The 13,317-nt window shown below is 38.0% G+C and overlaps 1 protein-coding gene across 3 annotated transcripts in view; it reads right to left on the bottom strand.

Annotated features, from left to right (window-relative positions):
- UBAP1 (ubiquitin associated protein 1) overlaps positions 1-13,317 on the bottom strand; it is a 71,807-nt gene that overhangs the window by 53,303 nt on the left and 5,187 nt on the right. The window contains exon 2 of one of the 3 annotated variants that reach the window (XM_056805987.1): positions 3,574-3,683. The exons of 1 other annotated variant lie outside the window; for it this stretch is intronic. The gene's annotated coding sequence lies outside the window, so the exon portion shown is untranslated. Of the gene's footprint in view, positions 1-3,573; positions 3,684-9,605; positions 9,949-13,317 lie in introns of those variants that run through there. One more of the 3 variants, XM_056805989.1, reaches the window with a different exon arrangement.

Genomic DNA, 13,317 nt, shown 5'->3' with positions numbered 1-13,317 from the left:
CTCGCTCTAATAATTTCTTACTCATGTTAAAATTAAATTACCATGGGGCAGCTGGGTGGTTCAGTGGATTGAGAGCCAGGCCTAGAGACGGGAGGTCCTAGGTTCAAATCTGGCCTCAGACACTTCCCAGCTGTGTGACCCTGGGCAAGTCACTTGACCCCCATTGCCTAGCCCTTACCTCTCTTCTGCCTTGGAACCAATACACAGTATTTATTGATTCCAAGATGGAAGGTAAGGGTTTAAAGAAAAATTTTTTTAATTACCATAAAACTCCATTCTGACTTGAGTGTTTCATTCAGGATTTCATAAGTGAAATCCTTGGCAACCTTTAGTTAATATATTCAGTCTTAAATTGCAAATTAAAAAACTAGAAAGTAAACAAATTAAAAATCCTCAGATGAAGACTAGAGATCCTAAAAATCAAAGGAGAAATTAATAAAATTGAAAGTCAAAGAACTATTGATTTAATAAGACTAGAAGCTGATACTTTGAAAAAACAAATAAAATAGACAAAGTACTGGTCAATCTAATTAAAAAAAGGAAAGAAAACCAAATTGACAGTATCCAAGATGAAAAGGGAGACCTCACCTCTAATGAAGAGGAAATTAAGGCAATCATTAAAAATTATGCCCAATTATATGGCAATAAATATAGCAATCTAGGTGATATGGATGAATATTTACAAAAATATAAATTGCCTAGACTAACAGGAAAAAATAGAATACCTAAACAACCCCATATCAGAAAAAGAAATTGAACAAGCCATCAAAGAACTCCCTAAGAAAAATACATTTTAGGGGGCAGCTGGGTGGCTCAATGAATTGAGAGCCAGGCTTAGAAATGGGGAAAAGTCCTGTATTCAAATCTGGCCTCAGTTACTTCCTAGCTATGTGACCCTGGGCAGGTGACTTAAACCCCATTGCCTAGCCCTCACCACTATTTTGCCTTGGGGCCAATACACAGTATAAATTCGAAGACAAAAGGTAAAGGTTCTATAAATAAATAAATAAATAAATAAATGAATGAATGAATAAAAGTAAAAATACATTTTAGTGATGTCTTCTGTCTTTGTATCAGCCATTTCAATCTTCTCTTCCTCTGGACTAAAACCTCCCTTGTGACAAAAACAATTAAGCAAAAATACAGGGAGGGCCTCCACCTTCAGTAATCATACTTCTACACTGAAGACTGGAAAAGCAAAAAGAAACACTATCAGCTTTAATAGCAAAACATTAATTTTCTTTCAATAATAGCATGAACAAAAACCTAGGGTTATCTCATGAAATCTTTTTTAAATGCATTTTTCAATTTAGGGAATTCTACTTTGGAGGCAGAAAAATATAGAGGAAACAGCAAAGAACAGATTTCAGTCTCAGCTCTACAATTAACCTTCCCTGAGCCTCTGCTTCTTCATCTATCAAATGAGAAGTTTGGACTAGACTTCCTTCAAACTCTAAAATTCTAAGACTGTAACAGAAGGTCTGCTAGGATAATACTATTGAAGTTTTTTAGTTTTCTATTACCTTTAAGGGAAAGCATTAAATGTTTTTAAAAAGTAAGATCCTAATAGACTGGAACTGGAGAATAATGACTTACTAATAGTCCAACATCTAATTCCACTCCATTAACTTACTCTTCTATGTATTATATAAAGTTATCTTCTCAAATACTGGCCCAGTAAGCTAGAACTATAGATATAGAGTAAGGCTCCCAATCTTTTTGTGAGGAGGAAGTATTTGTCACTTCCCTGAAGCTTTGGAAATCAGTGAAAGAGGGAAGGAGATTCAAGTCATTGCCAACCAAAATGTTCAACAGCAGGCTGTTTTCTTCTCAATGATAAGAATTCCCCCCAAACAACTAACATCCCATGAGTTTGGATTCATACTACTTTCCATCCAAATGTAATAGATCATTTGCTAGGCATGGAAAAAAAAAAGAATAACTAGATAAATACTCTAGAGAATAAAAGTGCTTCCAGTTGTAAAGAGAAAAGTACCATTTCCCCAAGAGATAAATGGGCCAAAAAATACGAAGTTTTCAAATTATCTACCATATGAAAAAAGTTCCACATTACTAAAAAATTTGCTTCAAAATTTGTGTTTTGAAAGGATAATCTCCAAGTTTCCATCCAGCTCTAAATCTATGAAATGACATAATTTATATTCATTCAATGCTCTATCACTTTTGCATACATGATTATGTTGTTCAGTCCTGTCCTACTCTTTGTAACCCCATTTGAGATTTTCTTGGCAAAGATACTGGAACAGTTTACTATTACCTTCTCCAGCAAAATGACTTGCCCAGTCACCTAGTTAATGTCTGAGGTCAAATTTAAACTTGGGTCTTTCTGAATCCAGCTCAGCACTCTATTCATCATATCACCTAGCTGCCCTACATTATTATGAACCATTACATAAGTAGTTTCTAAACTAGGTATTCTCCCCAGATGAGGGGAGCAAGAGGGTGGTGGACTACACCAAGCAGACATATAAGGAACAATAGATTACATTTTCCATTCATGGATCGTGAAATTCATCTCATTATTTTATGACAACCCCATATACACTGAGGACTTTTTAAGTCTCCAATGATTATAAGATTCCTATTAATTAAATGAAAGGCTTATGCCAACGTCCTATTATTCCAGCTACTACTATAAAACAATGCAAATACAATCTCTCTTAAGAAGGAGCAAGCATGTGCCAAGGATTATAAGATTACAGATTTAGAGCTCAATAGGACCTTGTAGGTCCTTCTGAGTACAAAGATTTTAAAACCTGGGATCTATGAAATTGTTTTTCCATGTATTTTGATAATTGTGCTTCAATAATTATTTCCTTTGTAATCTATGTATTTACATCTTGAGAAACATTATACTGAGAAGAGATCCATAGGCTTTCTCCAGACTACCAAAGGGATCAGTGGCACAAAAAGTTAGACCCCCTACAATGATCCAACCTCCTTATTTTACAGGAAACCAAGGCCTAGTGATTATATAACTCACATCTTTTTGACTCTAAATCCAGAGTTCTTTCCAGTTCATCAAGTTCCCTTTCCAAAAGGTTAAAAATTTTCCCCAAGGTTATAGCTAATAAGTGGCAAAGGTGGGATTCTAACATAAGTTTTCTAGTCTCCAAGTTCAACAATCTACTATCCCATGGAATCATTCAATACACAAAAATGAAAATCTAAGTACAGCAAGGCCATTCAGGGGAGTGCACTACTAAAAGCAATGTTATTGATTTGATAGGGCAGAACAATGATACATAAGGACCACAGCCTGAAGCTCCATTCTCTAGAAAATAGTTTTAAGTGACAAGATATCCAAAGATTTAGGCAGTCAAGAAATAAAATTAAACTCTTCCAATATCATGTAAGTGAATTCCCTTCCTATAATTATTTCTGTGGTAAGGGGGGAGGGGGGGGGCCAACACTGAAAAAAACCATTTTAAGGACATCAAAAATCATTCTGGTTATATTTAAGAATTCTAACAGCTGTGGCTGAGTCATAAAATGAATCCAATACTATCAACACATGGAAATTCTCTAACCAGATGCCAATAAAATACATACCATTTTACCATTTAACAAAAATACACTGAAGAATCCTGCCCAGACGCTTACTTGCTGTGTGTGACCTAGTACAAGTCACTTAAGTTTTCTCAGCCTCAGTTCCTCAGCTTCTGCAAAAGGAAAGCCAAGAATCTGCAAAATGGGGATGATAATAATAGCAACGATCTCACAGCCTAATACCTAAAATTTAATGTCAAACTAAGCCAACCAACTAACTTGTTTCTCACACACTTCTCTGACTCTGTACCTTTGTACTCCTGACTGATTCAGAATGAATAAATTCCTTCAAGACAGCTCATATGACACCTTCTGAAGGATACCCTTTACCAGCTCCCTTAGCTGCTAAGACCCTTTTCCTCAAAGCCAGGGATTCTGAAACTTTTTATGTATCAAAGTCCCCTTTGGAAATCTAGTAAAGTCAATTGGCATTTAGTAGAATTTTAAAAATTCATAACTAAAGGAAAAGATCTAATTTTCCCTTCATCCAAGTTCACTCAACCCCAAGAACATGATGTTTCTCCATTAAACAGAATTACCTTCCATCTAATACATATCTATTCATTTATAGGTTGCCTCTCTGAGTGGGCTGTAAGCTCCTCTGAGACTAGGGCTTGTTATGACTTACTTTGTATTCCCAGCACAATGCTTAACATATAAGTGCTTAATAAATAAATGCTTGTTTGACTTATCTTCTATCTTTTCCTAACTGCTCCAATATATCAACCATTACCTGGAAGTCATTTGTGATTTTTTTTCACCATCCTATAACTCATGCCCTATACCTTTCCCCACTTTCTATACTCAATCCAGCCAATCACAGAACTTCTGCTTGGTGAGAAATGCAAAAGGTAAGTAAGCGAAGTTCCACTCCAGATCCTACCTTCCCACTTGACTATCATATATGACATTCTACCTTTTGCCTTTATCTTCATTCTATACAGAGCAGTAAGAAATTTACACTGTGATCACAAACCTTTTCTTCTACTACGAATTAGCTTATATTAAATTTAAACTTTAGGTTATCAGTTTTAAACAAATGCTTATTATCAGTTGGTACCTCTAACTCTTTTTTTCATCTGCTACATCTCATTTCATGTTTTCCACTCAAGTTTGACAACCTCTTTACCATTGTAATTGTGTCAAATGGCATAAGGGAATGTCTTATTTTGAAGTAAAGAATATGAAATACAGTAACACATTTTTCATTACTTACAGGAAGAACAAAGTAATTCATAAGTAAATGTTACTTTTTCCTCCAGGAACATGGTATACTAGTTTTCTTTAATATTTTAAATTAATTCTCTAATTACTAAAATTCTAGCTTCTTTTTTCCACTCTCATTGAAAAAGGAAAAACAAAACCTTTGTAACAAATATGTATAGGTAGACAAAACAAATTCTCAAATTGGCCATGTTCAAAAAAATGTCAATGAAATATATTTTTAAAACTGGGATTAAGGACTAAAATTATTATTTTTTTTTTACCAAAAGCATTTTTGAAAGGTAATCAGATATTTGTTACCTGGGCTCAGAGGAAATGAAGGCTATATAAAAAGAAGATAAACATTCTTAAAAAGAAATAAAAATAGGGGGCAGCTGGGTAGCTCAGTGGATTGAGAGCCAGGCCTAGAGATGGGAGGTTCTAGGTTCAAATGTGGCCTCAGACACTTCCCACCTATTTGACCCTGGGCAAGTCACTTAACCTCCATTGCCTAGCCCTTACCACTCTTCTGCCTTGGAGCCAATACACAGTATTGATTCCAAGAGGGAAGGTAAGGGTTTAAAAAAAATAAAAATAAAATAGATCATATAAAACTCACTTGGAGAAAAAAAATCTTTGCATCACATCTGATAATTATTTAAAGAAAAAAATTCTGTCTGCTATCCAAGATATATAGGGAATTTACACTAACAGATAAGACCAACAGCTATGCCTCCATAAAGAATATAAAGTTACTCTGAAAACTCTCAACCACAGGAATAAATGAAACAAAAAAAAAAAATAAAGAGAAAGAGAGGGAGGGAGGGAGGAAAGAAGGAAGGAAGGAAAAGAGGATCAACTTCAACATTGGAGAAGCTGCAGGAATATGTGCATGCTGATACATTGTTGGTGGTACTATGAACTGATTCAACCATTCAAAAAATAATTTGAAATTATATAAGAAAATTATTTAACCATTTTTATGATACCACCTTGTCTCAAAGATCCTATTACTGTGCATTTATCAAAAGGACCAAATGTTGGAAATATTCTATACATTATAAAATATTCTAACACTTTCTTGTAGCAGCAAAAACTAGACAAAGTAGATGACCATCAACTGGTGAATAAATGATAACTATACAAAACGAAGTGTATGAATGTAATGAGGGTAGAGATTACTGAACTGAACTTATATAATAAAAAACAATGAAGCCTACACCCAGAGAGATAAAAAAAAAAGAAACACTTAGAGCAGCTCTTTTAGGGTCTTTTAAGAACTAGAAACTAAGGGAATGCCATTTAATTGGAGAATGGCTGAAGAAATTATGGTATATGAAAGCAATTGAATATTACTGCACAAAAATGAGTTTCAGAGAAATCTTGGAAGATCTGTATGAACGAATGTCAGAGTAAACAGAATCAGAACAATTTAAACAACACTGTAAATAACAATTTTGAAAAATGACTATCACTAATTCAGCAGACCAATATAATATTCCATTTACCTCCTACAGAGGTGACAAGCTGAAAATGCAGACGAAGACGTTCATTTTGGAGACAGCCAATGTGCAATAGCTGCTATAAAACTGGGACTTTTTTCTCCTAGCAGAATTTGGGAGTTGGGAGTGGAGAAGATGGTAAATGGGTTAGAGGGTTCCTGTACCCTTCCTGGCCTCAAAAAAAGAAAGACCAAACAAAATCACAAACAAGACAACTTTGGAAGGAGGGAAGGAGGGAAGAAAGGAGGAAGGTAGGAAAGAAGGAAGGAAGGAAGGAAGGAAGGAAGGAAGGAAGGAAGGAAGGAAGGAAGGAAGGAAGGAAGGAAGGAAGGAAGGAAGGAAGGAAGGAAGGAAGGAAGGAAGGAAGGAAGGAAGGAAGGAAGGAAGGAAGGAAGGAAGAGCTCTATATAATGATTCATAGCTTTATGTATAACCCTCTACTTCTATTCCACAATGTATATGAAAAACTTTTTATTTGATGAAGTTAATAATAAAATCAGAAAGATATAATAAGAAATGATGAATGAGAAATTCAAATTTGGAGAAACCTAGTAAGTCCTGAGTGAAATGATAGAATAAAGAAAGTAGAACCAAGAGAACAATGACATAAAAGCATCTGAATTAATGATCAATTTTGATTCTAGAAAATGGATGAGTACTTCATTTGGGGAAGGATATGGGGATTAAGGTAAAGTGTTAGAATGTTACATAAGTTATCAGAAATAGTTGGTGTGCCGGTTTGTTTACTAAACAAGAGTTCTGGGGGCAGCCAGATGGCTCAGTGGATTGAAAGCCAGGCCTGTAGATGGGAAGTCCTAGGTTCACATCTGGCCTCAGACACTTTGTAGTTGTGATCCTGGGCAAGTCCCTTAATCCCCAATGCCTAGCCTTTATCACTCTTCTGCCTTGAAACCAATATACAGTATTGATTTGCAGACAGACCATAAGGGTTTAAAAAAACAAAATAAAACGGGAGTTCTAGGTGGTACACTAGAATGCAACAAGTGAAGTAAACATTAATATATGAACATGTTGATAAAATGTACACTGCCTTGCTTTCCTAAACAGATTATACTAAACATAATTTAACCTTTTTTTCTTGATAATTAGGGACACTTTTCTGACCAGTGTCCCAGCAGTATGGTGCAATGGTCCAAACTTTCAACAAGACAACATGAGGCTCCAGTTCTAGTTTAGTCTTAGCTTCACCACTAACTAGATATGTCACTTTGAGGAAGTAACCTGCTTTGACCTTTATTATCTTTTTTGTATAAAATGAGATTGAAATAGATGAACTCTGAAGTTCCTTCAAATTCGAATGTTCTATGAAAAATATCCTCCATCCTTAGGAATCATCTATATGATCCTAATCACCTCTCTCTACAAAACCTGTTCTTTTCCTACTTGAAAACCGACAGGGAATAGAATTGTGATTTCACTGGTCTAGGGCAGTGATGGTGAATCTTTTAGAAAAGCAGGCGATGTCCTCAGGCACACATGGAGAGGGAGAGGGGAGCAGCTTAGCTCCATGTCCCTCTAGTTTTCTAGTAATGACCTCTATACTGGGGTAATGGTGCACGTGACCACAGAGAGAGCTGAGTGCTGCCCCAGGGATGCATGCCATAGGTTCCCCACCACAGGTCTAAGGGAAATCATGATGAAGAAACTATTAATTGTGGTTTTAAAAAAGTTCTTAGAATCCACTTCCATCCCAGTCTCTCAGGCATTATCTGAATGAGTTCCTATGGTAAAAAAGCCTGCCATCCCCACCAACTACCAACCAACTGTCACATAAAAGGCAGGCAAACCAGCCTAGCTGAAGCAGCCAGGCACCCTGAGCGGGCAGATGGGAAGCACCATGTGCCAGGCAAGTCAAACCACCACCAGTCTGACCACCATCTCCCCTTAATACCCTGATGGAGACAGCCCAGGACTCTGAACCCAAAAACCTCAGCAATAGCAATGCTTCCAGCCCAATGAATGCCTCTATGGAAAGCAGCCTGGCATCTGGTACTCGCTCAAGTGCTATAGTCACAGCTATTAAAGATTCAGAAAAGAAAGTTCTTGTCATTAAAGTCTTTGGCCCAGTCCAAATGGTTCAGCAACTGGACATGATTTTCATTAGTAGAAATGACATTAAAGAAAAAACATTAACATCTACTGTGACGTTACCCTAAAACAGGGGTCCCCAAACTGCAGCCCCCTGAGGCCATTTACCTGGCCCCCACTGCACTTCTGGAAGAGGCACCTCTTTCATTGGTGGTCAGTGAGAGGAGCACAGGATGCATGCCTGGAGTACTGTATGTGGCAGCACCACAAAGCACAGTGTCACTCACATACAGTACTACTTCAGGTGACATAATCTTTTCTGTGGCACCTTGATCTGAAGGAGAATGAGGCGCAGCACAAAGGATTAATTGGCTGCATAATGGAAGACATCAGCATGGTGAGGGGTGTTCTGGGGGAGGGGATTCCGCACTGTGTATACTGCTGCCCAGTACAGTGGTGGCAGTGATGGGGCTGTGCAAGGTGTGACAGGCCCATCACAGCCAGCACTGCAGCCTCTGCTATCCCAGACAGCGGTATACAGATTTGTTCAGTTTTTTAATAGTCCAGCCCTCCAACAGTCTGAGGGACAGTGAACGAAAAAGTTTGGGGACCCCTGCCCTAAAAGGACCCTTCCATCTGATTTACAGCTGAAACTTTCAAAAATGTTGTGTTGTCTTTCCCATTAGAATGTGAGCTCCTTGGAAAACAGTGACTTTGTTACTTTTCTGGGTACTCAGCAATTAAGACATATTAAGTGATTAATAAATCTTGCTTGATTTATTCATTTGTTCATTAAATAGTTCAGTGACTTGTCCAAGATCACGATCACCAGAATGTGTCAGAGCCAGAACTTGAACCCAGGACCTTCCTATCCAAAACAACTACACTTCATTTACCTCAACTTGAAAAGTATTCAAGAATAAACACCTTCATAGTGCCTTCCTAAATTAAACAGCAACTCTATTCCTTTATCTTGAGTCTTTCCAACTCCTCTCAAAGCTTGCCTCTTAATTATCCTCCCTTTCACCTTCAATCTTTTCTTATACATTGGCTTCTCTTCTGCTTATAATAAACATTCCCAGATGTCCCTTAACCATAAAAAAAACCTTCACTTGACCCTGACAACCAGTCAAATCAGTGTCCCTTCTCCCCTATATTGCTTCATTTCCCATCTAGCTGTGTACTCTCCTTTTGGGACTGTTCTACCTTGCCCTTGGAAAGCTCATCATCCTACACAATCCAATCAGTATATTGATATCTAAACACAATCCTGATACTCACACTTCATCATTTGATAGCTCCTCCTGGAATATTCTCTTCTTTCTTGGTTTTTGGGGGCAATCACTCTCTCTTCTGGTTCTCTTCCTGTCTGACTACTTCTCTTGTATCTTTTACTAGACCGTCTTCCAGATCATGCCCACTAACCATAGGTGTCCCTCAAGGTTCTGTCCAGGGCCCTCTTCTCTTCCCCTGTATGCTACTTCACTTAGTGATCTCATTGGCTCCCATGGATTCAATTATTATCTCTATGCTGATGATTCTTATATCTACCTGTCCTGCCCCAACCCCTCTGCTGACCTCCAATATACCATTTCTAACTACCTTTCAGTCTTCTCATACTGGATGGTTCCAGTAGCCATTTTAATACCAATGTAGCCAAAACATAACCATTATCTTTCCCAAAAAAACTCTCTCTGCTGTTATGATTAAAATTCACTGGAGAGTGTATCTTAATTTATTAAATAATTAAAAAATAGGCCAAAGGAAAAAGAAGGCATCAGCCACATGTGGTCAGCCACCTTCCTTTTAAGATCTGGGACCTGATCTTACACCTACTCACTCAGATTCCAGCCCCTATGTCCTCTGGGAGCTACAATTTATGCTCGGTGAAATCCCAAGCCTCTTTGGAGCACTCAGACCTCACTCTGGGCAAGAGGAAGGTCTTCTAGATGCCAAAAGTCAGGAGATCTTTAGACTGGCTGCACAGTACTTAGTGTTGACTTTTCTCTACCACAACTATCTTAAGAGTCTTGTTTACAGATAAACAAAAAGTGTCTCCACCCTTACTCAGCAAAGAGGTGAGAAGCATTTGGTAGTTATAAACTTATGATTAAACTTTTTTTCCATTTAAAATCCATGTTATCTTGGGGTGCCAAAAAATAGGGTACAAGCTAGTGTTAAATTTCCACACCACCTACCTCACCCTCCTCACTTCCTTATTAGTGTAAAGAGAAATAATATCCTCCCTCCCAGCCCCTAAGGTTAGCAATCTAGGAATCTTCTTAGACTACTCTCTTTCATATCCCATAGACAATCTAATGACAATGTCTATAGATTTAGCCTTTGCAATCAATCTCTTCTCTAATGTTACCATTCTGGTACAAGTCTTCATAACCTCACTTCTGGACTACTGTATGAACCTGCTGGTGGATCTGCCTGCCTCTCCCCACTCCAAACCATCCTCCCTTCAGTCATTACAGTGATTTTACTAAAAAAAAGATCTGGTCATGTCACCACTACTTCCACTCAATAAACTACACTGGTTCCCTACTGCCTCCAGGAACAAATACAAAATGCTATTTGACATTCAGAGACCTCATAACCAAACTCCCTCCTATCTTTCCAGTCCTACACATTACTCCCAGATAAGTATTCTTAGATCCAGTGACATGGATAATCTATCCCTTGGCTCAATCTCTAGAGAGATCTTCCCTCCTCTATTCTGACTACAAACCTCTGAAAGATTCTAAGGCAACTAAACTTTTATCTTTTATTGAAAGCCTTCCTTAAACCCTCTTAATTTAAGTGCCTTCCCTCTTTTAATTTTTTCCTGTTTATCTTGTACATACCTTAATTTTTATAAATTTGTCTGCTTGTTGTCCTCATAATGATTAGAAGACAAAGCTATGAACTCCAAAACCTCTACTTAAGGTGCACTTAGCAGCAACATCTCATTTCTGACCTGGCTATACCACTTTGGGACTTTTCTGACTTCACCATCATGCTCCAAATGCTTTCCCCACTTCCCCACTCTACAGTTTTCTTTTGTAGCATCTTCTCCCAGTGGACTTGCAAGCTCCTTGAGGATAAGGATTATCTTTTTTTCCTTCTAATTTATATCCCCAGCATTTAGCAGAGTACCTGGCACACAGTAAGCCCTAAAGAAATATTTATTACTTATTGACTTATTTCAGAGCCAACCTCTTAGAAAAAGCTATCATGGGGAGCTAGGTAGCACAGTGGACAGTGCTGGCCTGGAGATGAGACCTGGTTTCAAATCTGGCTTCAAGCATTTCCAAGCTTTGTGACTTTGGACAAGTCACAACTTCTCAGTGCTCAAGTGGTGTCAATTTCAAACAGAATTAGATTCTGGTGTACCATACTGCCTTAGAAAACCACAAATCAACCTTAACTTTGTTGTACTGTACTTCCATTTATTTTCTTAAATATTTAAAAAGTCACATTTTAGTACAGTTTAGGCAGCACTTGAGAAAGTTTGACACCTCTACTCTAGGCTACTAAGATCCTGGGCAAGTCATTTAACCTTCCTCAGTTCCTGTTTCCTCACCTATAAAAATGAGACTAATAGCACCCCCTTCACATGGTTGTGATAATCATATGAGAATTATGTATATAAAGCACTCTGGAAACTTTAAAGTACCATACAAATACTATTATTATTCAAGCTAGTTGCAAAACCTGCCTGGATAAAAAAATTTCCTAATCTAGAACTCCCTATTCTCATGATGGCAAACCTATGGCACACAGAGACCTCTCTGTGGGCACATGCAGGCCCTGGCTTAACCAGCTAGGAGCCTGGCCCCACCCCCAAACACAGGGGGTGGGTCATTCAAGGCAGAGAGTTCAGTCCTGGCTTGACCACCTAGGCAGCCTGCCTAGGTCCTAGGGCCTGCAGCCAGGAGAAGGAATAGGGCGCTCAAGTCTCTCTCTACACTTTGCTGTGGAGCTCAGCCCTAGCTTGGCCAACCTACAGCCTAGCTCTGCCCCCCAACACAGGGTGGTGGGGCACTGCATGGAGTCAGGAGTGGGACACACAGTTGGTGGTGGGGCATAGCACAGGGTCCCTAAAAAGTTCTAAAAGATTCACCATCACTGCCCTATACCAATGAAATCACAGATCTAGTCCTAATCCCTAAAATGATTCTAGGACATCCACTTTAGAAGGATGGTATTTACAGCAAACATTTGTTTTCCAGCATATTCAAAGCTTTGTCATGAATTCCTGGTGTTCTTTAAAAAAAAAAAAACCTTCAACAATGATATTTTCCCATCTAAAATATTAAACTTACAATTATGCTTATATCAAACATCAATAATACGTATCACTTCTTGGATGTGAAAAGTTTTATTTCCTCCAAAATGCTGTCAACCAGGAAGTGTTTCCCTGGATCCATACTTATAGGTTTATCAATATAACTCACGCCCAAATATTTTCCATGGCAAAATTAAGAGAAATGATGTTTTTTAGACCATTAGTGAAAATTAAGAGTTCAGGTCCCCTATGAGATTGTAGTTTTAATTCAAGGAAACAGTGGACCCTCTGGAGAAAGGGAAAATGGGTAGTACAACTTCTCAAGCTTCCTCAAATTGAACCTATAGCAGTAGTTACCCAGGTGCCTTTGGGAAATTTCCCTCCAACCCTATATCTAATTTCTGTCTCACAGGTCTCCTCCTGGTTGTGGCAAGCTAATAGGCTCTTGACCTATGAGTAAAGTAAGAGTCCCACCTTATCTCTTTATTTCCACTGGAACAAATGAGTTACACAGGATAAGTAAGCACCTGGATCGGTTGCAATTTGCAATAAAAATCTTTTTACATTCTTTCCCCCTTAACTCACCCCTCTTCCCAATCTCCCTATTTCCATCAAGGGCAAAACATCTTTCTTGTCCAGGTTGCCTTTTTTTAATGGGTCATCATCTTTAGTGTATTCTCAGTCATATTCCAATTCTTATCTTCCTTATACATTTACCCA

Source organism: Monodelphis domestica, chromosome 7 (genome assembly GCF_027887165.1).
Source record: "Monodelphis domestica isolate mMonDom1 chromosome 7, mMonDom1.pri, whole genome shotgun sequence".
Classification (NCBI taxonomy): Eukaryota; Metazoa; Chordata; class Mammalia; order Didelphimorphia; family Didelphidae; genus Monodelphis; species Monodelphis domestica.
Note: the sequence above shows the minus strand (reverse complement) of the source record. Positions and strands in the feature narration are given on the sequence as shown.